The sequence below is a fragment of the Dermacentor albipictus genome, chromosome 9, assembly GCF_038994185.2.
Source record: "Dermacentor albipictus isolate Rhodes 1998 colony chromosome 9, USDA_Dalb.pri_finalv2, whole genome shotgun sequence".
Taxonomy (NCBI): domain Eukaryota; kingdom Metazoa; phylum Arthropoda; class Arachnida; order Ixodida; family Ixodidae; genus Dermacentor; species Dermacentor albipictus.
This window is the reverse complement of record NC_091829.1, coordinates 111,119,352-111,146,180: the sequence shown is the minus strand read 5'-3', so window position 1 is coordinate 111,146,180 and position 26,829 is coordinate 111,119,352. Positions and strand designations below refer to the sequence as shown.

General features: G+C 47.7%; 1 long non-coding RNA gene across 1 annotated transcript; it reads right to left on the bottom strand.

Moving 5' to 3' along the window:
* Nucleotides 1-1,742: 1,742 nt before the first annotated feature.
* Nucleotides 1,743-19,915, bottom strand: LOC139050052 (uncharacterized). Its single transcript, XR_011508749.1, has 2 exons — nt 19,638-19,915; nt 1,743-2,338 (listed from the first exon to the last, which is right to left on the bottom strand). It is a non-coding gene; the product is annotated as an uncharacterized lncRNA (long non-coding RNA).
* Nucleotides 19,916-26,829: the final 6,914 nt, after the last annotated feature.

The window sequence follows — 26,829 nt, the reverse complement described above, 5'->3', positions numbered from 1 at the left end:
TCAGAGACCACATGGCACCACCTAATGGCATCCGAAAGGATTTATCCAGTGAGACCCGGAGGTAACGTAAACCTTCCAAAAGCGCTTCAATTTAAGGGTACCGGTATAGTAGGGCAAATCGACAAAAAAACTGATTTTTTGATTTCATCAATAAAAAATAATACACACTGTGGGGAGCAAAACAGTGCAGCGGCGAGCGCGTATGAGCGCTCTAAGCCATTTAAAAATGGCGCCAAGAAGCGCGCCCCGTGGTATTTAAACGTGACAGACGCGAGGGTTTTTTTAGATGTTATTTTCCGTCATATTTTCAGTGTTTACGTAATTATGTTTACTTCATGTTTACGTTTACGTAAACATGAAGAAAGGCTTTGGGGAAGACACCAAAAAAGCCAGAAAATTTCTGTACTCTGCTGGTGCATGTTGAACGGTTGTAGTGAAGGTGCAAACATAAAAATGCGTTTTTCTCAAAATCACTTTTTTCAAAATTTTCGGAACTTGATGTACCTTTTCTGGGAAACTACTCAGCCCATTACGCTGAAATTTTCCCAGAATATACTCACATCCCTTGCTAGTAATCTGAACCTAAATGTGTGAAAAAAATCGCTCAGTTATAACTAAAAAAAGAAAAGATTATTAGAAAGACCCTCCACAGTACGAGACGTGTGACGGCAATATTTGTGACGTAAATGTAGCAAAGCATTTTTAAAAGTTCCACTTAAACCCACTATTATACAGAATTATTGTGCGAAATTTCACGGTCATACTGTTTTTTGTTTCTGAGAAAAGGTACATTTTATTTTCCATCATAGCTTAAAGTTTGGTTCTCAACTACACAAAAAATAAAAAAGGCCTGAAGTAAAAAATTACACCAATTAAGGCCAACGCCATTGCTATTCAGCATGCAGAATTTCACGCTAATATATAGAACAGTTGTTGAGATATAAAGCTGAAACCAAGATAGTTCATGCACCTTACCATACCCCCTTAACATGGCAGGAAGCATCAACCGCTCAGCAACCACGATATCCTAGAGACATTAAGAGTATAGGTGTAAGAAAAGCAGGAAAGAAATTAATACGACCAGATTCGTTGCAAGCCTACGTAGCGATAGAAGGCAGATAGAGAAGCTTTGACAGAAAAGAAAGGATTATCGAGATTTATACAAAAAACCTGCAATGAAAGCATGTACAGTACACCTGATCAAACCAAGCATGCTAGGTGACTGTCTCCACATCGTTATGTAGGGCATGCCAGAATCACCATTTACGTCCATTAATTAGCCACAGCAATGTTTTATTTTAACATTAGTTACATGCACAAGCTAAGCCGACTATAGTAGCAGTTCTTCCACTATGAGAATCACGTTGTTCTGGGCACAGTCTTCAGCTTCCTCAAATGAACGAATGGGTATCATATTTAACAGTTTCGTTTGTGCAATGCAGGGTGCTAAATCTACTGATAACCTTACCAGCAAGGCTCGAGAATATGAGGGCTCAACTTCACTATTAGGTACGATACCTAGCAGCACTCGTCCTATCCACTCCATCGCACCCTGTCTGAAGTCGTGGTTCCTTTATCTTTAAACCGCTACTATAAATCTCCTTACTACTATATCTCGCTATTTTGTTCAATCCGCAAGGCATAGAAATTTATTTTAACCATGGCTGGTGGATTGCGAAAAACGGGTGCGTTCTTCGAAGAAAACCACAGAGCTGGGGCACAGTATTCCTTGAGATAACCACTGTAAGAAATTTATTCGCAAGAATTCTTCAGCCGTAGTCAGAAGGGATAAGATTAGCCCACTTCTGTTTGTCAAGAAGTTAGCGCAGAGCTAGAACAGTTGAGGCTCAGACCCACGACACATCTGGGTGTCGCGGTGACAACCGGACAAGTCAGTCCTCCCGGGAGAACATTCGGCTTCACCGAAGCCCATGCCAGCGTCAGATGCAACGGTGCTTCCCGACGTGCTCGACCAATTTCGTGGTGTGTGCTGCCGTCTTAAGGAGGCCCTTCGACGGCTTCTCAGTCCTCGACGCCTACGTGGCATGAAAGCATATGGTACTTGCGCGCATCTACGCTATAAAATTTTTGGCCACACACGCTGCACTCAAAGGATGGTTCGCCGTGCGTACGTAAATGCCTCTTGACGTCCCAAAGCGTCATGAATAGTTTGCCGCACTCGTAGCAGTTGTTTTTCCCAAGCAGGTGGTCAGCGGCATGCTTTTGGAAGGCTTTCGTGTCGGTGAAAACGAACCGGCAAACGCTGCACTGTTGGATTGTGTTGGCCACCTGGTTCTCTCGCTGCTGCCACGCTGCTTCTCTGGTTTCTTCGGGAACTCTGCGAGAGAAGAGAATGGGAGGGCACTTCGTTAAACTTTGCCGTAAAGAGCGTAAATTTGGGTTAGTGCATTTGGTTGCAGAAAAAACTGCTGCTCTCGAGTGCTACCGCCTTTGCTACGCACACATTTATTTGACAGTGCCCGCTCTATCCGATGATGGATTCGTCGCCAAGGAGCAATAGCCTTGTTCACCGAAACTTGAGAATCGAGAAAGTTTGAAAACCGCGTTCTCGCTTGGAGCCATCGAGCCGTGTTGAACGATTCTAAAGAGCAACGAGGCGAAAGAAAGCCAGTGGTGTGTGCTACACGACAACAGAAATTGCAAAGCCCCGTTATTTACCTTATCGTCGTTTTGCTTTGACAGTCATGAAAGAGGCCCGTGCGCATATCGACCAGCCACAAATCTGACACTCGACGACGTGACCCTCTGCCCACAATAATAAGTTTAGGTACGTGAACACACATAGATCGTTGAAATCTGGTGACATGCTAAAGCGCCTCGGCTATTTAAGCAGGTGCATGACTAATGAAAGGCTCCACCGAAATCGTTGGTGCTCACGTGCCTTACAGAATTTGCGTCATGCATGCAAGCAGAAGACACATACCTACCTACTTACCCACACCCACACACACACCACACGCACACACACACACCACACACACACACCACACACACACCACACACACACCACACACACACGCACGCACGCATGGAGTATATGTTGAGCAAGTTCATCAACCTTCCTTTTAAATCAGTATTTCAGCCTTGTACTCTCACCGAAAAGAGCGGCCACTAAAGCCAACAGGGAGAAAATGCAGACGCAGTGTTTTTTTTTTAAGCCTGGCGAAAATTTCTGGGCATATAGCGTGTTCAAGATCATTCCATTTCTTTGGAAACAGATGAAGCAGCAATGCAGATGTCGGGAAACAGGTTATATGTTACTTTTGTTTCGCTAATTCGGTAAAAAAAATAATTGGTTTAATCAGTGCAGATATGCTGCTACTGACAGTGGAACTTGTAGCTACGGGCGGCGTGGTCTCTCCTCGGCTTAAAAATCACAACAAAAATCCTTCTCCTAGATAATGCCGCACGAGATACTGCCAGGTTTCTGCTCGGAAACAAACTTTGCTCCTGATGAGCAAGAAAGGAAATGAGCATGAAACGTCAGCTCTTTCCTTGTTCTCGCATCTGGGTGTAATAAATTCTGTGGTATTTACGTGCTGCGACGCCGATATGATTATAGGCCACGCCGTAGTGGGGTCTCCAGATTAATTTTAACATGGAGTTCTTGACCCTCTACACAGCGGACAAGCGTTTTTCCTTTACGGCTCCGGTTCAATGTAGCCGCCGCCGCCGATATTCGAACCCGAGTCATCAGACTTAGCGCCGCTACGCTAGAGCCAACAATAGGAGACATCTGCGTTTCCGATATTTCTGCACCCCTGTACATAGGAGGTTCAAGAAAAAGTTGTTTTGAAGCGAAGCGTCAAGAGCACCAGCGCTGTATCGTTTATACCTTTAAGGAAGTAGTGACAATATCTTTTCGACAATTCATTTTCTTGCTTTGAAGATGCTAGAGCTTGAAACCTTGGAAAACAGTTTTGTCAGAGCCCTAAAAAATAGCCTTCTCACATTTTTATTAGGATTTAGAGGTGCAGCATTTTCCTTCACCGTAACAAATACACACTCAAAAATGTGCGGTCAGTACCCCTCACAGGCAAATATCATCGACGGGCATCATACATTCGTGATAAAATCATAAATTTAGCCTTTGTTTCATTCATGAATGTAGCCAAACCAAAAACGTCAGTAATGCAGCAGATGTGCGGATGCTGCCCTTATAAGCATTCTGCAGCAATCGAACAAGCCACAGCCTATGACTTTACCTTTGACTTTGATGCTCAATAAAACTTTACGGACATTCTGCTAGCGAAGCTTAAAGAGGCAAACATGCTTTGTACATATATGCAGGCGGAAATCCTTCGCCCGCAGCGTAGCCACTCACAGGCCAAGCTCTTCTAGAAATTATCCGGAACACTGTTGCCGCATGCTGACAGGAAGACCGAAAAAAATTGTAACAATCAGAAACTGCTGTTTTAAAGATTTCTAAACCTGTGATGTACTGCCTGTCTTTTTGTTTGTTTGTTTATTTGTTTAGTGACAAACCAGCGCTCAAGAGCGGTTTGTCTCGGCGCCAAGGCAAAAGACGGCACTAAAAGCAACCTGTCTAGGCCTTTGACACCAGACAGCACGCGCAGTAGACAACAGGAGTTCAACATGCTTCAAAACACATTGCAAAATATGAAAAACGCAGAAATAGAAATGCACGTACAGAGTATCAAATAGGAAGAATGACAGAATTAGTCGTCAACACATTCATCATCAACATGATACATAACTATTAACATCAATGGGCTACAATTGGACTGAAGAGAACTAAACAAATGTACATCAAAATACAACTGTTGGAGGAAATACATTTTAGATAGTTTTCTGAAAACAAGCCAAGAGAGAACTCGCCATTGTATCTAAAAACCATGATTAACATTTCATAATGTTCCGAATTGGCCATTTCAATAATTGCATACCGTATCTAGTTCTGGCTTGGATTATCTAGTTTTGAGCTTGCTGGCTTGGAGTGGTGCCTGACGCCGGAGAAAGATGCCGAGAGCTAGTGGCGTTATACTAATCCAGGTACAATCAAATTAGGAAGGCCCACTAAGCTTGAAAAAAGACTCTTCCTCACCAGAACAGGAATAAGCCACCCTGGTGCAGTGTGCGGCCGCAACCTCCCTTATGATCTCCTCAATAAACCAGTGGCTCTCAGTCCCCAGCGGCTGCGGAGCACCTGACCAAGGCAGCGGTCAGACTTGCAACGCAGCAGAGGGTGCTACGAATGCCCGTGCCCGGACAGGCTACCAATAGAAACTGACCATTGCAACGTTTACCACCCCCCTCGTGTCAGGCTCTTCGAAGCAGGACTCTACGAAGCACTATTAGACATTGTTTGGGATATTATTGGCCTTAGTGAGATTATAACTGGTGAGGTTTACCCATTACTGAATAGCGGCCCTGTCCTCTGCTATAGAGGTCTCCCTGATAAGAAGCAGTACGGGGTATGATTCTAAATCCTTCAGGACATAGCGGGCAACATCCAGGAATTCTACAGCAATAACGGGAGGGCAGCAGTAGTCGTATTCAAACTCAATGAGAGGTATAGATTAAAGGTATTACAAACTTGGGCTCCAACGTCCAGTCACGACGATGAGGAAGTAGACAAGTTTTATGAAGATGTTGAATTAGCGATGAGAAAAGTACAAACGCAGTATACAGTAGTATTGGGGACTTCAATCCAAAAGTGAGGAAAAAGCAAGCGCGTGGACAGGCAATTGGCAACTACGGTGTCGATTCTAGAAACACTAGAGGGGAGAGACTGGTAGAATTCGCAGAAAGGAATAAGCTGAAAATAACGAACACCTTTTTCAGGAAATGTAGCATCAGAAAATGCACCAGAAAAAGCCCTCATTGTGCAACAAGAAATGATATTGATTTCATTACTTCTGCCGATCCAAGCATAGTGCAGGATGTAGAAGTAATAGGTAGGGTAAAGTGCAATGATCACAGGTTAGTGAGGGCCAGGACTCACCTTAATTCGAACATAGAAAGAGTAAAATTGGTCAAGAAAAGCAGGTCAACTTAGAGGCAGTAAAGGTAAAAGCAGACAAACTTAGGCTAGTGCTTGCAAACAAATATGCAGCCTTAGAACAGAGAGATGATGATGACATAGAGGTAATGAGTGAAACCGGAATGAGGCTGGCTTCAGAGACCGCAGTTGAAGTGGGAGGCAAGGCACCAAGGCAACCAGTAGGCAAGCTCTTCCAAGTAACAAAGGACCTAATAAAGAAACGAGACGGAATGAAAGTGTTCAACTCAAGAGATAAGATAGAATTCGCGGAGATGTCAAAACTGGTCAACAAAGCGAAAATGAGTGATATTAGAATTTATAACGTGAAAAAGACTGAAGAAGTCTTTAAAAATGGACACAGCCGGAAATCAGTGAGAAGGAAACTTGGCATAGGACAAACCAAGATATATGCACTGTAATATAGGCAGGGTAATATCAGCAATCTCGAAGGTATAATAAAAGCAGCGGAAGAATTCCATACTGACCTTTACAGTACCCAGAGGATTCAGGAGCACTCTACTCGAAACAATAATGAACAGTGTACAGCAACACTTCCTATAATAGAGGTGAGGTCAGAAAGGCCTTGCAAGTCATGAAACGGGGAAAAGCGGCAGGAGAGGATGGAATAACAGCCGATTTATTCAAAGGTGGAGGATACCTATGGCTAGGAAAACGGGCGGCTCTCTATACGTAATATGCGCACCAATGTACGCATATTAGTGCGTACATTGGTATTGGTGTACATTAGTATTAGTGTATGTATATGTGTGTGTATGCACATATGCTTATGTCGTCTATTTATATCGAGTTTGATACATCTGATGTATTCAATTTTGTTCATTTTTAGCTGTATTCACAGCTCATTTTCTGAAATTATTTCGCATGTAATTCTATTTTCTTCAATTTCTTTTGTTGTTGTTCCGCAAAAAAAAAATTACTGCCTGTACGTCCATGTTACCATTTTTTTTCTCTTCACATTGCCTGTTAAGTACCTTGACTTATGTCATGTACCTATACTACTACAGCACACTGTCGAATTGTACCATAGGGGGCCGGGCTTAGTCAAGCTGCATTAATGCAGCTTTTTCCCGCCACCCCCTTTCTCTCTTGGTTGAGAGATGAAATAAAACTTTGATTTGAAGTGTCTATCGACTGCAAGGCGAGAAAACTGGAAGAATGCAAAGATTATATTAATCCACAAAAAGGGCGACGTTAAAGAACTAAAAAACCTATAGGTCCATTAGCTTACTCCCAGTTATATATAAAATATTTGCCAAAATAATCTCCAATATAATAATGGCAGCACTGGACTTTAGTCAACCATGGAAGCAGACTAGCTTCAGGAATGGTTACTCTTCAATGGATCACATCCATGTCATTAACCAGGTTATCGAGAAATCCACAGGGTACAACAAGCCCTTCTATATGGCTTTCATAGATTGCGAAAAAGCATTTCATTCAGTAGAGATACTAGCAGTCATAGAGGCATTGCGCAATCAAGGAGTACAGACCACTTACGTAAATACCGTGGAAAATAGCTACAGAGATTACACAACCACCTGATTTTTCCACAAGTAGGAAGATACGTATAAACTAAGGGGTCAGGTAAGGAGACAATCTCTTGAATGCTGTTTACTGCGTACTTAGAAGTATTCAAGCTATTAAACTGGCAAGGTTTAGGAGTAAAGATCGACGGCGAATATCTCAACAACCTTCGGTTTAGCGATGAAATTGTTCTATTCAGCAACAATGCCGACGAGTTACAACAAATGATTGAGCACCTTATCAGAGAGAGTGTGAGAGTGGGGCTGATGATTAATATGCAGAAGACAAAATGATAAATAACCTGGCTCCCTAAGGGAACACGAGTTCAAGATCGCAAGTCAGCCTCTAATGTCTGTGGAGGGGTACGTTTACCTAGGTCAACTAATCACAGGGAACCCTGACCATGAGAAGGAAATTCACAGAAGAATAAAAATGGGTTGGATCGTATACGGCAGACATCGTGAGCTCCTGACGGGGAGCTTATCGTTATCACTGAAATAGAAAGTATACAATCAGTGCATTTTTCCGGCGCTGACATACGGCGCAGAGGCTTGGAGGCTGACAATGAAGCTTGAGAACAAGTTAATGACCGCGCAAGGAGCGATTGAACGAAGAATGCTAGGCATAACTGTAAGATACAGAAAGAAAGCAGTTTAGATCTGAGAGCAAACCAGTATAGACGATATTTATTAGACATTAAGAAAAAGACATGGCGTTGGGCAGGACATGCAATGCGCAGATTATATAACCGTTGGACCATTAAGGTGACAGAATGGGTACCAAGGGAATGGTAGCGCAGTAGTTGACGGCAGAAGACTAAGTGGTGCGACGAAATTAGCAAATTTGCGGGTGCTAGTTGGAATCGGTTGGCGCACGACAGGGGTAATTGCAGATCACAGGGAGAGGCCTTAGCCCTGCAGTGGACAAGAATATGATGATGATAATGATGATGATGACGATCTTGTTTTAATCTTTAGGAAGTTTTTTTGTTTCTGAAATATTATGGTGTCTCCGTATTTGTATACGTATGAAAGAACAGCTGAAGGTATGATTTTATTTCGAGAAAAATCAATTCCAACAAACGCTGATTATAGAATATTATTATATGAAGTATGCATATTATTGGGAGGTAGGATCACGACCTGATATATGTTGAATGAATCGTATACATTTCTTCTGCATTATGTATACTCGTTCCAAATTATACATTGATGTAACCCCCCAAACTATTCGACAATATTGTGTACGGGAATGTAATCTAAAATAAAGCTGCCGTCTTAATCTTATTGGCAGCAACGTCCGAAATTTATTTAGCATTCCAGTTGATTTTGCAGTGATACCTTTTATAGAATCCACGTTACTTGTCCATCGAAGATTTTCATGAAATTTTACCCATAAAAACTGGTATTCTGAAGTCTGCTCTAATGGACATTATTTAAACGTTATAGAGCTATCAAGGTGAACTGCTTTATTAACGGATGAGAAGACGATGTATTTGATTTTCCGAACGATCAATAAGAGTTTATTTTCACCTAACCAGGAAGGCACATTTTAAAGCAATAAATTAACAGCACGAGTGAGAGAGGAAAGATTATTAGATGTGAAAAACCATTTGTATCACTAGCGTAGAAAACAATGTCTGTGGTCAGGGGGAAGTTGAATAACGTTTACATACAGTAAGAATATTATTTGTCCTAATACAAATGCTTGCGGAGCTCCATTGTTTATAGATTGAGTACCCGACTGTACATTATTAACAACGAACTGAGTACGGTTAGTCAGGTAACTACACAGTAGCTTACGCGGAAGTCCTCTCATTCCATAATACGGTAACTTTCCAAACACTGCAATATTGTAATTGAATCGAAGGCCTTGTTAAAATCTAAAAAAATATCTATTGTGTGCAGTTGATTTCAACATTTAGTTAGAATTCTTCCTGCGGTGTTTAATAATGCTTACTCAGTCGCTGGACACGCCGTGTCCAGGCGTGTCCAGCGCAAAAATAATTTGAAAAGAAAAGTACAAGACGGCAAGTGTTTACCTCGAATCCCATCATTTCGAGGCGACGGCACAAACGCTCAATCGCAACTCAGGCAATATGCCCCCGATATACACTGTCTACCAACGTCACATTATCAGGTGTAAAACACCAACCTTCTCTTCATTTCCTTCATTGTGAAAGGGGCTCCTGAAGTGAGGCCGAAACGTCTTTTATGGCGATAGCAATGAAATGGACACAAGCGCATTTCTGCCCTCGGTGTCGCCTTCGCCGTGAGGTCCCGTATAATGTCCAAGGGAGATGACACCGTCGCCGCGCGTCTTACGCCTTATCTGCGAAATAACGCGTGTGTGGGGAGACGATGATCGTGGCTGAACTAAGCCCGCGCCAAATACACGGAAGTGGGCAGGAAGCTCGCCGTCTCCCGCCGTACACGAGGTACTGGGCAGCGTCGGCTCTGTGATTTCTAGTAAGTACTATCAGCGTCAAATGAAAGTTGAACAGCGGAGCGCGTGGCCCAAGCATAAGTGAAGATATGGTGCGCGCCGTCCAGTCATCACCATTGACAGGCGCACACATCCGGTTTGGCCGCACTGCCCGATCCCCCTCTAGTGAGATAATTTCGCTTCTGTTCTGGTTCTTACATTTGAAAGGGAGAAAATAAAGATGAAGCTAAAATATTGCAGTTTACGGCGAATCTTGTCGCACAGATCGCCGAAACCACAAGTGCTGTCGGCGCGAACAGCGGTGCGCATGGTGCACTTTGCATCGTCATCGCCCGTGCCGCGCGGGCAAAAAATCTACCTTGCGTTGATGGTGCAAAGTGCACCACGCGCACCGCTGTTCGCGCCGACAGCACTTGTGGTTTCGGCGATCTGTGCGACAAGATTCGCCGTAAACTGCACTATTTTAGCTTCATCTTTATTTACTCCCTTTCAAATGTAAAAACCAGTACAGAAGGGAAATTATCTCACTAGAAGGGATCGAGCAGTGCGGCCAAACCGGATGTGCGCGCCTGTCAATGGTGATGACTGGACGGCACGCACCATATCTTCACTTATGCTTGGGCCACGCGCTCCGCTGTTCAACTTTCATTTGCCACGCTGATAGTAGAGCGGGGCGTCACACTTGCGGAGGCGCCACACGTATGCGCACATGCGAGAGAAAGTCAGTTGGAGCCGATGTACTGCTCAAGGAGCGCTGCATCTAGATGTACAGAAAGAAGAGCATGTGAATTCCCTTCTCAGCTGCAAGTCAATCTCAGGGACTGCAATCTCAGCAAGAGTGCCCAATTCGTTCCTGCAAAACATGTGCATTATTAGAGGAGTACCGAAATGGTACATTGACGAGAAACTGTTGGTATACCAAAAGCCACAAGGTGTCTACCATGCAAGGAGAGTCACGCGGCGCGTTCAAATTTCCGAATCCGATTGGGAGTCCAGGCGAAACAGCTCCGTGGTTCTTACGTTCGCTCCAAATACCGACCGCCCAGAGAAGCTCAACTTGAGCTTCACAAGATGCGAGACCATTGACTACATTGAGACACCACCTCGGTGCTTCAAATGTCAGCGCTATGGACATGTGGCCGAGTACTGCCGTGGTGAGCAGCGGTGTAAGAGATGTGGAGGACCGCATGATTTCAAGATATGCGCGTGCGGCGAGAACTTTCTATGTGCAGACTGTAGTAGTGGCCATCCAGCTGGTTATAACAAGTGTCCCACGCGGGCAGCGGCAATAAAGCAAAAGAAAACGTTTATCTGGGGGCCAACAGGAAAAGATGAGAAAAATACAACAAAGAAAAAAAACGGAGAGTCACAGAGAGTCAGACGAACACAAATGGAGCTCAAAGAGTGAAACTGATTTTCCAAGCCTGAAGCCTTCTCCAGGAATCCATTACACCATGGTGGTGCCATCGCGCAGCGGGCCGGCTAAAGCAGCTAAATCAATCAACAGAGGCCCTGTAGACGAGAAGACTGCTGAACAACCGGAACAGCAAATTTATTTGTCTGCACTGCAGCGACTCCAATCGCGTTGCGATGAAAAAACACCACAGGAGGACTGTCAGCAGGTGTTACGTGCTCTCTTCAAGGCCTTGCAATCAGACAGAGAAGATGCCGGCGAGCTCGATGAAGGACATGCTCGAAGTAGTCCTGGCTCTTGAGTCAGTGATCCTAAGCTCTGCCTCTTCATAGAGCACCTAGCAATATGGATGCGGCCAGGACACCTGAACTGTCGCTTTTCTTACGCAACATGCCTGTGCCAATACTGGACCTGTCCGAGGCTGGTCTTCCAAGATGTAGATCAATTGCTGGTTATGTCGCACATGGAAACCAAGGTATTCCCATATTTCCGAATGGAAGCGCCATGCTATATGTCAGACGTGAAATACCACATTACGTTCTACCAGTTCAAGACCTTTGCAACAGTGCATTGGAAGTCACTGCTGTACAAGTGTGGCTGGGAAACCGAAGCCTCAGCGTGGCCTCTATACGTGAGCTCTCGCCTGAAGGTCTCGATGGGAGAAATTATCAGAGACCTCTGCAGCCGCTGCCCAGCTCCGAGGATTATATGTGGGGACTTTAACGCGCACCATACTCTCTGAGGCTACAAGGCGATTGATGCACGCGGAAACAAATTGTTAGTGCTTTAAACACCGAGGGACTCTGCGTGGCAAATGACAAACAGCCAACGTTTTTTTGACCACCGGCCTCTTACAGCGTCATTGACTTGACGTTACACTCAGCGGGCATCCTCGTATCGTCAACGACGAGTAAAGATAGAATGGGCAGCGACCATTTTCCTGTCTTCGTTAACATTGCTGGATATAGAACCAACGGCCGAAGATCCTGTCCTGTGAGGCATTGGGATACGTACAGGGACAGCCTAAGCGAGTCATCTGGAGACCTGTTCACGGACATGTTACTTAGCAAGAGATTAGCTACCGCTGAGCTGAAGCTACCTGACCATTTCCCCGCTCGGGATCTAAAGCTCGAAAATCTATGCCCAGCCCGTAGAAGAGCAGAACGGAGGCTGATGAGCATGAAGGGCGACCCACCAATAAAAGCTATATATAACAGGATTAACGCAGTGATTCGACATTAAACAAGGAAATTAAAAAGAGATCAATGAGCAACATTTTGTGCAAGCAGATCGGTCTTCACGCCAGTTTCAAGGATATGGTGGTTCGTTAATAACCTTGCTGGAAACTTTCGACCTAAAAAGACATTTGAAGCATTGGCATTGAAGTCAGGCAAGGCGCTCGTTTGTCTTGCGAATGCCTTTGCTGAAATCTACTCTTCTGGCAGGCCATCCGGCACAACCAATTCGCCTCCACCGCTATCGTCATCTCTATGGATGCGCCTTTCACACTCAGAGAGTCGGAACTAGCTATAAGCAGCCTCCGACACCACTGTGCGGTGGGACCTGGCCTTATCAGTTATCAGATGCTGACTAACCTACCGGTTGAAAGACGACGTGATTTGATGGCATTTTTTAACCAAGAGTGGGCCAGTGGGGATATACCACGTTGATGTAACGTAGCATGGGTGGTACCGGTTCTGAAGCATGGAAAGAATCTAGCAGCTCTGGAATCATACTGACCGAAATCGCTGACCTCCTGTGCAGCGAAGCTAATGGAGAAGATGGCGTGCACAAGACTCACTTGGCATGTCGAGCAGGGTCGAAAACTACCATCGTGCATGACTGGGTTTCGGCAGCGTCTAAGTGCTCAAAACAATGTACTGGACCTGCTAAGCCACATAGAACATTACAGTACGGATGGCCTGTCGACACTTGTTTTCATGGATGTTTCCAAGGCTTACGACTACGTGTCTCAAAGAGCCATCGCCAGCCAGTTACAAGTTATAGGCGTCACGGGTCATCTATTGCACTTCATAGATACGTTCCTCAATGATCGTCGAATGAGAATGAGAAATCAGAATGAGCGATGAAATACTTTTTCGTGGCGTGCCACAAGGGAGTGTTTTAACTCCCTTATTATTTACCATTGCCATGAGTAGCCTCCCAAGAGTACTAAACCATCAAACACCAGTGAACATACCTATATATGCCGATGACATCTGCATATGGGTCTCCGGCTACCAGCATCGCCGCCTCGCACGAATAGCCCAGGGAGCAGTAAAAGCCATTCAGGGCCACATGGCAACGATTCGATTATCACTACCAGCAAAGAAAGAATCATTCGTACTATTTCCTGGAGTGAAAAGAAAATCTACACACTTGACGCTCAATTTGTACGGATACCAGATTCGACAAGTCACCAACGTCCGATTTCTTGGTGTTACCTTAGACCACCGGCTACTATGGCGCCGCACTGTTGGCCACGTTGTGGCGTCATCGTCACCCAGGCTACATGTGCTCAAGCGAGTCGCTGGCATACGCTGGGGCAACCGCCCGACGTCGATGCTACGGGTACATGCAACGTTGGTTACCAATCGGATCCTGTATCATCTACCTATGATGTCACCCTCAGACAGCCAATACGAGCGCTTAGAAGCCTTCCACAGAAAAGGTATCCGACTTTGCCTTAGAGTCCCTCAGCCAGCGCCAAACAAGGAAGTGCTCGACGAAGCTTAGTGACGCCCTCTGCTACTTCAGGCTTCCCAGGCTCTCATGATCCAGCTACTACGATTGAGTGAGTCTACGCCCTGCAAAGCCCTGTTACGACGTATAGGTAACAGGCCGCGCTCACATTTTCTGCAGCACTGAACACGCTTCGCGTATTAGGATTGTGCTCCTCGAGACAGAGGGAAAGGATAGAACCACCCTGGACATTCGAGGACGTCACATGCAACTTTCGTGTACCACAATTACAGTCAAATAGCTGCATTCCATCTCCAGAAGCCAATTCATTAGTCCTGGAACATCTTAACTCGACTTAGCCGAAGCGCCTACAAGTATACACAGATGGCTCTGTCAAGGCAGACGACGACCGCTGCGCAGCTGCATTCTATATTCCCTCTCTAAGATATACGTGGTCTGGTCATCTGGACTGTATAGCCTCGTCGACAGCTTTGGAAGGCGTAGCAATAGCTTCTGCTCTGCGCAAACTAATGACTTTGCCTCCGCAGAATGTGGTTGTCCTTACGGACTCAAAGGCCGCGTTACAACAAGTATACCGTGGTTTGCCATCCCTCAAGTTCCCACGCAAATCACTACCCATCGTGAAAGAACTCAACAAAGGCTTCACAGTAAAGTTTCAGTGGATTCCGTCCCACATAGGTATCTCTGGAAACGAAAAAGCTGATGCGCTTGCATAAGCAGTGCTCTATCAACCTCCCAACGTCAAGGCTCCAAAGAGTATTCAAGTGCAAAAATCTGACATTCGAAATCACTTTGCGTCGCACTGGGTTCCACCGCATATGCCCTGCGTAACCATGAGGTTGCACCGAGAGGAAGCCTCACTTCTATATCGAATAATGACAGGATCTCCTAATACACCGGCCTGGTTATTTAAGAGGGGGCGAATCAATTCTCCGAATGGTGCGGCATGCATCAAGACGGGAGACATTGGGACCTTTTTGTGGTCCTGCCAGAAATTCCAAGATGAAAGGGACGCTCTCCTAAAGAATCTGCAAAAAAAAAGGACCTTCCGCATGCGTGCCTGCAACACCTTATATTTCCCGAGGGATCAGTTATAGCCCGCAAAGAAATTTAACGTCTCCTTATCGAATTCTTAAGAGATTGGTTTGATGGACAAATGGCGAAACCCTTCAGCGGTATTGTGCGAGATGCTCGGGTGGAGCAATTGCCGGCCTTAATCGCCAGGCTAAACCCACCTGTTCCTACAATTCACCACCACCACCACCACGCGCGAGAAAGAGCGGTTGTGAGAGAGGAAATGTGAGGCCTACGCACTACGAAGGAGATTCTTAGCGCGTGTTCTATGCGTTTGGCTTTAGACATGCCGGCATTGAGAAGCAGGGTCGAGGCTGCCTACGCTCCTACGGTGGCTGCCGGATGTTTCCGCGGGAACTCAAACGACGCATGCAGTCGCCAGCGGCACTTGCGCACTTGGACGCGTACGCCGATACAGAAGTGCATACTGACGCCAGTAGCCTAGGCTTCGGTGCCTTTCTAGTGCAGAGAAAAGACGGACTTTAACCGTCGATAGATTACGGTAGCTGGTTGCTGTGAAAAGCGGAAGGCAATTATTATAAGACACAAAAGGATTGCCTCACCATCGTTTGGGCTACAGCAAAATTTCGCCCTTCTCTATATGGCAGTCCACACAAAGTCATCAGCGACCATCACACATTACGTTGGCTGGCGAACTTAAAGGATCCTACAGGACGGCTGGCGCGGTGGAGCCTCAGATTACAAGAATATGACATCACTGTAACCTACACGTCCGGACAAAAACACTGATACCGATTGTCTATCACGCACCCCAATTGACCCGCCATCGCAAGATGAGGATGATGTCACCTCCCCCGTGCGCAAAAACGTCAGCTGTTTCTGTCTTTCCGTGCCTGCGTTTATTAAAAGTCTGTGGTTTTCACGTGCCAAACGACGATATGATTATGGTATCAAGCGGTAGTGGGGGACTCCTGATTAATTTTGACAACCCGGAGTTCTTGACCTTGTACCCTGTGCACGAGCTTTTTTTCCATTACGCCTCTGTCGAAGTGTGGCCAACGGGTCCGGTATTCGATCCCGCGTCCTCAGTTTTAGCGTTGCAACGCCAAAGCCAACTGTAGGACACATCTGTGTTTCCGATATTTGGAGACCCTTAGATATAAGGCCCAATAACAAGTGTTTTGAAGCAAAGTGTCTATAACACAAGCGCCGTACACGTATTTGCCTTTAACGAAGTACTGACAAGATCCTTTTGACAATTCATTTTCTTGCTTTGATCATCCTAGAGCTAGAAACGTTACCCTAAAAACCCTAGAAATTGGCTTGTCACCATTTTGATTAGGATTTCGAGGTCTAGCATCTTGATTTACAGCAAGAAATAAACGCTGAAAAATATCGTGTCAGTACCCCTTGCAAACAAATATCATCAATGGGCATCTTACATTCGTCATCAATTTTTCGTCATTAAATTCATCATCAAATAGAGCCTTTGTTTGTTTCATGAATACAGCCAAACCAGAAACGTCACGTGGGGCAGCAGGCGTCCGGATGCTGCGCTTTTAAGCAGACTGTAGCAGTCGAACAAGCCACAACCTATGGCTTTACCTCTGATTTCGGTGCTCAATAAAACTGCACAGGCAATCTGCTTGCAAAGCTTAAAGAGACAAAATTGCTTTGTATTTATATACAGGCGGAAATCTTTCGACCGCTGCGTAGCCATAGACAGACCAAGCTATGCTATACATTATTGGGAACACTATTGTCGCACGTTCAGAGGAAGACCGGTAAAAAGTGGAATGATTCTAAAGATTTCTAAGCCTGCCTTGTACCGAGTGCCTTTTGTTGCAATAGAAATTATATAGTCACCCCCAGCACGCTTATGCTGTCGGCGTCGCCATCGCCGTGAGGTTCCAGTATTAGTGAAAACGTGTGAAGGGGAGCCGGCAAACGCGGTTCCATCTCGCGTGCTGCGAGCGAGGAACGCAGCCCGGATGCGTGCCTTCTCCTTTGGCGCGTGAGGCAGGCGTTGAGGCGAGGGAGGAAGGGCCTTATTCTCCGGCGGCTGCTACTGTGCCTCGATGTCCTCCCGCACCTCCTACAGAGTGGAGACCACTTCGGAGTCTACTACGGCGTTGACCATACGCATTGCGGACGCCGTAGTAGACGGCCTTTACGGACGCCGTAAGGACACGTTGCCTGCACTCATGTGTCTTGAAAGCGCTCTGCTATGTGGCTGAAGTACGTGCCCGCGCGAGCCTCATTTTCAAAGCGTTCTGCGAAGTTTGTAGGAAGCGGATTGGGTGTCGGTAGCTTCGTATGCGCTGTGCTTTCGGCGTCTCATTCGCGCTGAAGCGAGACATGCATGAAAGTCAATTCGCTTGCGGCTGCTGCGATTCCTAACTACAGAATTTTCACAGCAAATCTCTGCGCTCATCGAGAGAGTTGTGTTCACGTATACCTGTGCGCACGTGACACTGTGCTGGTTAATTTGGTTAAGATACATTGATGGGCTAGTTGGTTTGAATCCATGATGGAATGTGCAAGCGCGGCTGAACAAAGACGTACAAAGAAGCAAACACACAAAGACGGTGCTGTCTCTGTGTGTGTTTCTACGTCCACGTTGAGTCACGCTTACATATTCTGTCATTGGTAATTTAGTTTGCAGGTCGACGTTCAAAAGTTTGCCCGGCTGATAAAACTACTATCCTTACTTCGTAAAAATATCTACAAATTTGCTATCGCAATCGCCTCTATGCATTCGGGCGGAACAGCAAATTTTCTTTATTTTTAAACCACATAATTCTTTTTAAAGAATCACGTATGTCACATTGAATAGCTTTAGTAAATGACCTGTGTTATCCCAGACGGAAACCTCACTTGCACGAGCACTCAAATAGTATATATGACTTATTAACAAAAAGTTCAGAATATTTTTTAATAACACTTGACAGCCCCCATAGCAAGGCATGAATTGTGTCCAGTGGGTGAAAAAAAATTTAATTATGGGGTTTAACGTGCCAAAGCCACTTTCTGATTATGAGGCACGCCGTAGTGGAGGACTCCGGAAATTTTGACTACGTGGGGTTTTTATGCGAAGCATATTACGAGAGCTCAACCAAGCTCCTCAGGCGCGGCGGTGTCGCCTTCAATACCACTTGACACCGTGACGTCACGACAGAGGAGAAACGGGGCTCCAACTCGCGCCGTCGCTCGCGGCGTCGCCCCCCGCATCGGACGCGGTGAGCGTCGAGCAACGCAGCGTTCGGCGCGACAACGAAATGTGCGCCTGAGCTAGCGCCGCGCGCCTGAGCCGACGCCGACGACACCGGCTTTTCTGCGACACGAGCTCCTTAACGCTGTCGCGTTAAAATAAAGGCTAGTATGCTTCGCATCCTGGGCTTAACCTTAGCCAAGCCACAGCCATTTTTTAACGTGCACCTAAATCTAAGTACACGGGTGTTTTCTGATTTCGCCCCCATCGAAGTGCGGCCGCCGTGGCCGGGATTCGATCCCGCGAACTCGCGCTCAGCAGCCCAACACCACAGCCACTGAGCAACCACAGCGGGTTGCGCTTTTTTCTAATTAAATAAAAATGCACACATCACCAGCGAGCTTTTTCAAGAACATATCACGCTAAGCTTTCACGACGCGGCAATAAAAGTTCATCTTCAGCAAAGCTTTTTGCAGCATAGCGTTTGTACACCCGCTTGACAAAATCAGCAAGACACGGACTCCCCAACCACATCACGTAGATTACTGTGTAACCGAGAATGGCCAAATTTCCAGCACGCCTTTTTTGCTATCAGACAAAGTTATTATCGCTCGCCGTAGCGGCCAAGTGAATTTGGTGCTGCGCTGCAAAGCCAGAGGTAGCGTGATCAAATACCGGCTGCTGCGGCCGTATTTCGATGCCGACCTGATAAAATCCGTCTTCCGTGGGGCACACGTAAACAACTTCCAGGTGATCAAAATTCAACTGGAGTCCCCCACTATACGACCTGCCTGATAATCACATCGTGGTTTTGGCACATGAATCCTCAGAATTTCACTTAGCTTTAGTATTACCGTACCTGCAGGACTGGGCCCCGATATTGAGCAATAAGTTGACCGGGTAAGCGCATGAAGCCCTAACGCGTAGAAAGCTTTGTTTCATTAAAAGGATAAGACACTGTAGAGCCTGTGTTTAAACCGCAGACGATATTAGGTGGGGCGTATCAACTGAATCATTTTGTAGGCGCTAGTGCCCGTATACCGACGCATGTGCTGGGGCTACGTGCAAAGTAATTCCACATTGCAAATGCCTCTTGTGGGTCCCCTATTCACAAAGACAGCAGCAGCCACGGTCTTCAAAGCCCATCAGTGCTCGCCTATATATGTTCATCGTAAAAGAGCCTAAATATCTGGAAATCAGCATATGACGGCATGTCTACGTTTGACATTATTCAAAGTAAATGTTCCACGGAAGCTCACCTGCTATTGTCCAGAACAGAGGCTGCACTGCTTGTACCCTGGCCGACGTTGCAGTTGCCGCCCGACATCGTAAAGTAGAGTCGAGCTGTTTCTTTCCCGGCCATAGTCACCCTTCCCGTACGTACAGTACAGCCGGATATTTCCCAGGGCTCGGAAGTGCAGCCGCGGTCAAATTTCACGCAATCTTGGAGGGCGTGCCACGGCGAATTCATGCACCTTCTGCCCGAACTAGCACCTGGTGTCGCGTCATGGCACTGCGCATACACGTCCTTTCTAGCTTGAGCGCCTAACACTACAAGTCTCTTCCTTTATCAGAAGTTGATAAAGCGCAGTTTGCACGTGATCGCATATCCCGCCATACTTACATCACGACCTGTATACCCACATATCATAGTGCTCGAGCGTAGCGTGCAGTGAAGGCTTGTCACGTTTACCAAAACCGCACGCAAATGGTGTAAGAATGAGAGTCCTCCGGGGCCAGCTATAATTTTTGTCACGCAATAAATATACGAATTCAACGCACATGTTCGCATTTAAGTGAAATGAAGCACTACGAAAGTGGCTAATAAAGCTCTAACTAACCGCGATCCGTACATTTTTGCTTTCATTCGTTTGATGCAACGTGTCATTTATGCAATATTCATGCCTAATAAAGTTATGGGGTATTGCGCGCCAAAAGCGCGTTCCGATTATAAGGCATGCCTTAGTGGAGGACTGCGGAAATTTCGACCACCCGGGGTTATCTTTAACGTCCGTCTAAACCTAACTACACGGTTGTTTTCGCACTTCGGCCCCAACGAACAGCGGCTGCCGTCACCGGGATTCCATATCGCGACCTCGTGCCCAGTAACCAAACACCATAGCCAGTGAGCACCCATCGAGAGTAATATTGTTACGTAGGAAGACACCGACGAAAAGCTATTTACAAGTATATTTACAAAGCAATACGCCCCAGTTGACCAAGAGGCAACTGCCCGCGCTAGCTTCCAATCGTCGTCTTCGTCGTCTTCCTGCGCGGCTCTTCGTCAGTGGGAATACGACCCCGTAGCATTACCCCCGGCGGCAAAAGCGCCGTCCCGGAGCGACTAAAGGATGGACTCTGAAGCAGTGTAGTAGCTCTTGAGCCTACTGACGTGCACGACATCACTGGACGCCAGAGTAGATGACGAGGTTGAGCTCACAGGAGCAATTTGATAAGTCACAGGCGTCACCTGGCGAAGCACGCGGTAGGGCCCTGTGTATCGCGAAAGGAGCTTTTCGGAAAGTCCAACGTGACGACAGGGCGACCACAGGAGCACGAGTGCACCAGGCGAAAACTGTACGTCACGGTGGCGGGCGTTGTACTGACGCTGCTGCGTGGTTTGCGAGGCCGTCAGTCGAGCACGGGCAAGCTGGCGTGCATGATCGGCGAGGGCGATGGCGTCGCGCGCATACTCGGTTGTTGAGGTCGCAGCAGGAGGAAGTACCGTGTCAAGGGGCAAGGTCGGTTCGCGACCGTAGAGTAGATAAAATGGAGAAAATCCGGCGGTGTCGTGCCGGGAAGAATTGTAAGCAAAGGTGACGTAAGGAAGGGCAACGTCCCAGTCGTGGTGGTCCTTCGAAACGTACTTGGACAGCATGTCGGTAAGGGTACGGTTTAAGCGCTCTGTCAGGCCATTGGTTTGAGGATGGTATGAGGTAGTCAGCTTGTGTTGAATAGAGCAGGAACGCACAATGTCAGCGATAACTTTCGAGAGGAAGTTACGACCGCGGTCAGTAAGCAGCTGTCGCGGGGCGCCATGCACTAAGATAATGTCACGCAAGAGAAAGTCCGCGACGGCAGTGGCGCAACTGGTAGGTAGAGCCCGTGTAATAGCGTATCGGGTGGCGTAATCAGTTGCGACGGCTACCCATTTGTTCTCAGAGGATGACGTGGGAAAGGGACCGAGGAGGTCTAATCCAACACGAAAAAACGGTTCCACAGGGACGGCGATCGGCTGCAGATGACCGGAAGGTAGCACCTGAGGCGTTTTCCGACGCTGGCAGGGATCACAGGCAGCAACATAGCGTCGGACGGAGCGAGCAAGACCAGGCCAATAGAAGCGGCGGCGGACGCGGTCGTACGTGCGGGTTACGCCAAGATGTCCTGCAGTGGGTGCGTCATGCATCTGAAAGAGCACAGTCTGTCGTAGATGTTGTGGCACGACAAGAAGAAGATCAGGGCCGTCAGGGAGGAAGCTCCTTCGGTACAGAATGCCGCCCTGGAGGACAGATCGGCGAACGGATGTGTCGGTAGGTGCAGAGCGCAGACGCTCGATGAGTACTCGCAGCGATAGGTCTCGGTACTGCTCATCGGCGATGTTAGCGAAGGCAGACACAGAGAAAATGCCGTCGGCGGTACTACTGTCGGCACCATCAGGCTCGTCTACCGGGTAGCGAGACAGGCAGTCAGCGTCCTTGTGTAGTCGGCCAGATTTGAAGGTGACAGAGAACGAATATTCTTGGAGGCGTAAGGCCCAGCGACCAAGTCTTCCTGAAAGGTCTTTCAATGAGCATAACCGACAAAGCGCGTGATGGTCTGTGATAACGGAAAAGGGTCGGCCATATAAGTATGGGCGGAACTTCGCAACCGCCCAAACTAGGGCCAGACACTCACGCTCAGTGATGGAATAGTTGCGCTCCGCGGGCGAGAGGAGCCTGCTGGCGTAAGCGATAACACGGTCGTGGCCACGCTGGCGTTGTGCCAGTACTGCGCCAATTCCGTGACCGCTGGCATCAGTACGGACTTCGGTAGGCGCAGAAGGATCGAAGTGGGCCAGAACGGGGGGCGTTGTGAGAAGATCGATGAGAAGCGAGAATGCAGAGGCCTCGTTATCGCCCCACTGGAAAGGGGCGTCTTTTTTCAAAAGCTCGGTTACTGGTCGTGCTATAGCCGCGAAATTTTGGACGAAACGGCGGAAGTACGAGCAAAGGCCGATGAAGCTGCGCACATCCTTGACACACTTCGGAACAGGGAAGTGCGTAACAGCATGGATCTTGCCTGGGTCCGGTTGCACTCCGTGCGCGTCAACGAGATGTCCAAGGACGGTAATCTGGCGACGGCCGAATTGGCACTTCGATGCGTTGAGTTGCAGACCGGCTCGCCGAAAAACGTCCAGGACTGCTGAGAGGCGCTCGAGGTGCGTAGCGAATGTTGGGGAGAATACTATAACGTCGTCTAAGTAGCACAGGCACGTGGACCATTTGAAACCGTGAAGAAGGGAGTCCATCATGCGTTCAAAAGTGGCAGGAGCGTTACATAGGCCGAACGGCATCACCTTGAATTGATAAAGACCGTCGGGTGTTACAAAGGCAGTCTTCTCGCGGTCGAGATCGTCCACGGCAATCTGCCAATAGCCGGAGCGAAGGTCAATAGAGGAGAAATAGCGAGCACCGTGGAGGCAGTCAAGGGCGTCATCAATCCGAGGTAGGGGATACACGTCCTTTTTGGTAACCCTGTTAAGGTACCGATAATCCACGCAAAAGCGCCATGAGCCATCCTTCGTTTTCACCAGCACAACCGGTGACGCCCATGGACTACATGACGGTTCAATAATGTTCTTGGCAAGCATTTTGCGAACTTCGGTGTGAATCACTTGACGCTCAGCCGGTGATACTCGATACGGGTGGCGATGAATAGGAGGGGCATCTCCGGTATTAATGCGATGTTTAACAGCTGTTGTTTGGGCCAAGGGGCGATCGTTAAAGTCAAAAATATCTTGTTAGGAAATGAGAACGCGGTAGAGCGCACGAGCGTGCTCGGACGGCATGTCGGGTGCAATCATTTTCTGTAAGTTGGCGATGGTTCAAGTCGCCGACTGCGATGGTAGAGGAGGATCGGTTGAATTGTCGTCTATTGAAATCGATGCTACAGAGTGATCCTCGAATGAGCAAAGTTGGGCCAGAGACATCCCGCGTGGCAGCACTTGTGTAGGCAAGGCAAAATTGACCACTGGCAGGCAGACGCTATTCGCCGTAATAGATAAAATAGTATGAGGTAGTGTGATCGCGTGTGTAAGGAGGACGTCTTGCATAGGAGCCGCGATGTAGTGACCGTCGGGCACTGGCGGGGATGACACGAAGTCAACGTAAGTCAGTGCCGAAGGTGGCAAGCGAACGAAGTCGACGGAACTGAGGCGAGGAAGGTGTTCTTCAGCGGGATCCAGAACAGGCAGGTCGAGGCGGAGAGTACTGGCGGAGCAATCGATGAGAGCAGAATGTGCGGAGAGGAAGTCGAGGCCGAGGATGATGTCGTGGGGACAGTGAGCGATGACTGTGAATAGCACGGTAGTGGAGCGATCGGCGAAGGAGACGCGGGCGGCACACATACCAATTACGGGGGCTGTTCCGCCATCGGCGACACGGACAACAGGCGCCGTGGCGGGCGTCGTGGCGGGCGTCGTCTTCCTGCGCGGCTCTTCGTCAGTGGGAATACCACCCCGTAGCAATATTTATGCTTGTCAGCCATAAAGGTTGCCGCATTATTCTCCAGCAATTTCTTTGTTTATGCGCCACACCGCTCACAAGCTATGCCAAAATACAAACTCCGAATAAGGCCGATGCTGAGTGCGAGATGTCTCTGCAGTGATGTCACGATGACCAAGGTGACGTATAATACGTGTCGAGAGAATGGTGATGACATGCGCCTGCACCGAAAAGTACGACGTGTACAATGCCACGTTTAAGTAATCTGCACCTCTTGTGTCCCGATAGCAGATGGCCATTCTGGAGGATTTGCCAAGAAAAGGCACACACGCAGTGGCTAAAAATATGTAAATAATGTATATCATAGCATCTGTTCACTCTAATCAACGTCTACATTAGGAATGGGCTGCTAAGCACGATGTCGCGGGATCGAATCACGGCCACGGCAGCCGCATGTCGATGGGGGCGACGTGTGAAAACACCCGTGTACTTAGATTTAGGTGAACGTTTAAAACCCCATGTGGTCTCAATTTCCGGATTCCTCCACAACGGCGTGCCTCATAATCACATAGTGGTTATGGCACGTAAAACCCCATAATTTCATTTTTTGTATTAACAGATCAGCCCCCTATATAGAAGCTTGTGAGCCCAAATATATAGTGCGTAGACGTAGTGCGTTAAGTCCCCCTACGACTGCTGCTTACTTTTTCAGTTGCACTACGCGCAAGCTCCGACACGCAATGGTTAACGGTCAAAAACAAGCTCGCCTAATTGAAGTTCCCGGGTGTGTTGTAAAGGTTTCTTTGCGCTGGTTGTAAACACGTGTACATCGATGAAACGGACAATTTCGAAAAAGAATGGAACAGCACAACTATGCTGTCAGCATCAAGCATATGGCAACAAACGTGTTGGTTTAACACTTAGTGTCCACGCACCATGGCATCGACTGGGATATAGCGACAATAATTTCAAGAGAAAAGCACAAGACGGCAAGCCTTTACCTGAATCCTTTCATATACAGACTATGGCATAGACACTCAGTCGCAACTCAGGAAATGTGCCCCCGATAGGCAGGCGATGCATTCGTCAAAATATGAAGCATACATAACAAAATTTCGCATCATTTCCTTCATTGTGAACGAGGCTACCGTAGTGGGTCTGAAACGCCTTTTATTGCGATAGCAATGATATTGTCACAGTCGGTAATGTGGAAAGAAGACGACGCTGATGGTGGTCTTAGAGACGACGAAGAAGTGTTTAAGAGTATCGATGCTCTACGCTTGTTGGCTCAGCCATTAAAGCCACTTGTAAATAGACGAACGCTTCTTCCTTCCCGTAACATCATTGGTGGACGTGCGGGGTAATCACTTGAGCAAGACGGAGCTCCGCAGCGGACGTAACCTGGCCGCCATGTCATCCGAAGGAGAGAGTTCAACCACGGCCCCGGCGTCGCCACCGATGGTCATCCTGGCCCAGCCTCGCGACCCAGGCATGTTTTCCGGGATTGACAACGTTGACGTTGACGACTGGTTACAGAATAATGAACGGGTCAGCGCACACAACAGGTGGGATCAGACGCTTATGCTGGATAATATAATATTCTACCTCAAGAAAACAGCGCGGGTCTGGTTCGATACACATGAAGAGGAGATTACGAGTTGGGACCAGTGTAAACAGAAGCTGAGAGATTTGTTCGGCAAACCCGTCGGCCGCCAACGTGCTGCGAAGAAGGACCTTGGGACCCGTGTACAAACGTCCACTGAATCTTACGTGGCCAGGACGTCCTCGCTCTTTGCCGCAAAGTTGATAACAATATGGCAGAGGCAGACAAGGTCAGCCACGTCTTAAAGGGCATCGCGGACGACGCGTTTAACCTGCTTGTTTATAAGAACATCACAACGGTCAATGAGATAATTCACGAATGTCACCGCTTTGAGGACGCGAAGAGTCGCCGCATAGTTCGACAGTTTACTCGTCTACCTAATACCGCAGCTTCGTCGACGTGCGAAGACATTTGTCCACCGCGTGAGTCCACCTCCAGCGAGAACATCGTACGTATCGTTCGGCGAGAAATCGAGGCAGCGTCTCCTTCCACGCCAGTCACGCCGTGCTTTGACGATTCCCGGCCGCTTGTGTCCCTCATTCAGTCGGTCATTCGCCAAGAACTTGCCAATGTAGGTCTTCCATCCATCTGCTCCGCCAGCCGTCCTGACTTTGCTTCGTCTGCTGCCTCTGCCCCTGTTCACCGGAGCCAATATGGTCCGTATCCGAGCTATCGCAACCCGGCCGAATGGCGCACCCATGACGATAGACCCATCTGCTTTTACTGTGGACGTGTGGGCCACATCTCTCGCCACTGTCGAAGTTCCTGGCCAGCCCACTCACGACCAAGCTTTCCCGCCTACCACCGCTCCCCACTGAATCCTCGCCCGCCATCACTCTCCACCGAGGTTGAAAACGCACCTGACAACGCTCGAGCCACCGCGACCAGCCGATCGCCATCACCACATAGTCGCCGCTCCCGTTCGCCCCAGCTGCGTCGCTCTCCATCCCCAGCTTACCGTCGCCGCTCTCCGACGGGAAACTAACTGGGGCAGCTCCTGGAGGTGACGCTGCTCTAGAACACCGGCCTGATATTCCTCTGCTGACCCTGCCTACTAATCGGAACCTTCTGGACGTGGAAGTGGATGGTTTGCCCCTTACAGCACTCATCGACACTGGAGCCCAAATTTCCATCATGAGTGCGGAG